Here is a 3,539-nt window from a genome sequence, read left to right as displayed (position 1 = left end):
GAAATTCAAATTTCGGGTACATAAGAAGAGAGATTCTTTGGATTCAAGGCAAGCAATGACAACCAAGAAGAGATGCAAAGGGTGCACAGCGCAGCACAACTAACCTGTTCAACCGCCACAGCCTGCAGTATAATGAATGAAGGCTAAAAATAATAATGCAGTGGTTGCTAATGTGAATCACCCAACATTAACTTAGACGCCCATAAAAGGAAGCCTGTGCAGTATGTCATCCATGCAGCTCACAAAGACTGAACTCTTCCTACTGCAAAGAACAATGTGCAATGTACACGAACACAGTGTACAGTCGAGTCCTAATAGCACTTACATTCTTTAGGTCTATGCCTGTAACACTCTGCCTATTGCCTTCATAATAAATAATTTTTAAAAATATTTCGTCACGTCATTATGTGGGCACAAGTAGAGCTAACATGGGCCGCGAGATTGAGACAAAGGCATTAGAGCCTCTTAAAGCGTGTTTTGTTCTGGTGTGGAATTACCAAAAATAGAGAGGGGACTGTCTAACATATGAAACAGGAAAAGACCGCCGTGTAATCATTTATTTCAACAAAGTAACTGTATTCTGAATGCCACCTTTTTAAACGGGAACTGTAACGGAATACAGTTACTCATATTTTGTATTTTAAATACGTAACACCAGTATATTCCGTTACTCCCCAACACTGATCATACACACTACTACTACACTACTTTGCTGTGAGTGAAATACTTGATATTTTCCTTCTAGGAGCTGCACTAGTGTCAGGTGAATAAACCTCTTATTAGTCTGCAAAGAAGTTGTAATTAACAGGAAGGAAGCACAGTGTCAAAGCGTCCTGCTGATTTCATTTTGTGTTACGTTTTTCTGCAATTTTTAAAAGTGTATATTTTATTTTTATGGTAACAGATATGCTGAATTTAAATGAATGAAGAGGACCAATTTGTACGGATGTCACAGATGAAAATGTGAAAGCTGTTTTCTGTTTTTTTTCTATTTGCTCTTACACAGACTGGTATCATGCTTTCCTTTATTTCCCTCTTCAGAAATATGTTTCATTGTTTCGTCGTGTTAAGAGATTTTATCCACATAACTCACTTTGCAGGATGGAAATAACAATGGAAGAATTATTGTTATATTTATTTATTTTTTTATGCCTGACAAAAAGTCCAAACTTCCAAATTCCTGCATCCTCATCTGTCTGAAAACAATTTCTTTGTTCCCACACTTTGCCTCATGCATTCATTTTCCATGTTGTGGTTCTCAGAGACTTCTTTTGTTTTAATCTTCCATCTAGCTCGAATTGCATTTTCAACAGAGGAAGAGCTCAACAGATGAATGCACACTGTATTACTTTCACTGTATACAATGCATGCTAAAAGAGAACCTGTCAGTCAGGTTTACACACACCCCAAAAACCAGGATAATGAAACACTGAACAGCATGTAAATGCAGCATGTTTACATAGTCAGCAACAGCAACTGATGTGGCTTCAAATTGAATCTTAACTTGGGGAATTTTACTTCCACTCATAATAACTTGATTTACCAAAACATGATTTTGAATTGACCACTAGGAGGCGCAAATCCAACTCAAAGTAGTCAAATGTTCAGTCCATTACACAAATCACCTTCACTGCAAGGTTTGTTGGTTTGTTTTTATCAAGCTAGTTAACACAGACTTATGAATCATTCATGCATTGAGAATGAACTAGTGTTGTGTATTCACAGAACAAGAAACAGCTTTAAGTTGTTTTATTAGACAGTTCCTAGCAGCTTTTTACAAAAACACAATTTATCACAGTTTCTTTTGGTTGAATCTATGAAAAATGCCAAAGATAACAAAGACATTAAACTGTTTTGTTTTGTGCAACAAAAACGTGATTCTAAAAGAGCTGCTGTGTTCAAACTGGACAAGTTGAGGACAAAAAAAAAACAAACAAAAAACAACTATATGGCTGAAGAGTTACCTCACATCCAAAGAAGAGCTTTGAATGTCCTTCAAGAATATTTTGCAACACATTTTGCTTCATACTGGGGAAATATTCCCGATGACTACTTAAACAAATGATAAAAAAAAAGCTGCCTAAGAGATTTCAGGCTGTGTTGAAGAATAAAGGTATTCAAGCTTGATAGAGCTGTACACAATCTGTACTTCCCATTTTATCAACAAAATACTGAAAAATGAAGAGTGGTTCCAGACTTCGGCACAGTATTGCAGGACACTGAAAAACGTACTCCTCCTGCTTGTAGATGTCTGGTATTATGTGTCAGTAACTAATTCCCAGTAGGATGACTGACACCAGATTGTGACTGTCATGCCTCTGTTTGTTGGAGTCATTGAGCCTCCGAGCTAAAACAAACCATCCAACCAATAGAGGTTATTGGTCACTGGTTTGTTATGTTGACTTTTTTCCTGTAATTTCATTCTACCTTACCTGTCCATTAGAGAAATATAGTTTAGCTAACAAAAAAAGAAGTAAAGAATCAGTAGATCAGTCAGTTTAAATGTCTCTATTGCTTTATAGAGACATTTAAATCTCATTTGTAAATATTTTGATTAAGCACAAACATATCTTTATTTGATATGGCCAGTCACAAATCAGACAAATACAGTATATTAAAAGTATAAAAGAAGAATCAAAACATCATCAAACTGTTTACTTTATAGAGATACTGGACAGCAATTAACAAATAATTAAAATGAGCACAAGTAATGATTGAGGTACGAATTCGCAAAGTTTGGCACTATGAGCCGATGCACAGCAACGTCTCAGTCTATAGTAAAACATAAGCTCAGCAGACCAGTCAGTGTGAAATGACGACAAACTTACTCAAAAGCAAAGTCTTGTCCCAAAAACATGCTGCACTGTGCAAATCTTTCAGGCACTCAGATCAGACCTCTGATACTTTCAAATTTTCCACGAAGAGTGTACATTTATCAGTAAACTATGAACAACTGCAGGAAACAAAACATTCACAATCTTTTCACTTCTCAGATTTTACATCTCCAATTACTTTCCTCCTCTCTTTGTTGCATCTTAGAGCTCCCACCAGTCAAGCAAACACAGGAGAGAAGCAGCTAACATGACACATCACTGCTTCATAGCTGTTATTTTAAAGCCATAAATGTAAGGCATGCGTCAACTCTATCATGACCTCAAATGAGCACAAGTGAGGTCTAGACAAATGACATTGTATAAAAAATATATAGGAAAGTTTGAGTAAAATAAATGCAGAGGGTCTGTGTCTATAGAGCAGTGTTTCTCAACCACTGCTGCCATGGAAGATTATCCAAATTCACCTGATTGGTACTCCGAGCGAGCGTAGCATTGTGACAGGCAGAACAGTTACTGTTGGAGAATTGTGGATCAATATGATTGTCATTGTGCAAGATGATTAGCTGGGTGCAGAACTTACACGAAGAAGTCTGAGACAGCGGGGTCTATATGTCATGAATCGCTGCGCGGCAGGCAGGAGTTGGACCCAAAATGCAAGACTCACAGACTCAGGGGATGAACTCAAAAATCACAGCTTTATTTGCT

The sequence above is a fragment of the Pundamilia nyererei genome, unplaced genomic scaffold, assembly GCF_000239375.1.
Source record: "Pundamilia nyererei isolate P.nyererei 1_Seehausen unplaced genomic scaffold, PunNye1.0 scaffold00524, whole genome shotgun sequence".
In the NCBI taxonomy this organism is placed as follows: domain Eukaryota; kingdom Metazoa; phylum Chordata; class Actinopteri; order Cichliformes; family Cichlidae; genus Pundamilia; species Pundamilia nyererei.
This window is presented reverse-complemented; position numbering follows the sequence as displayed.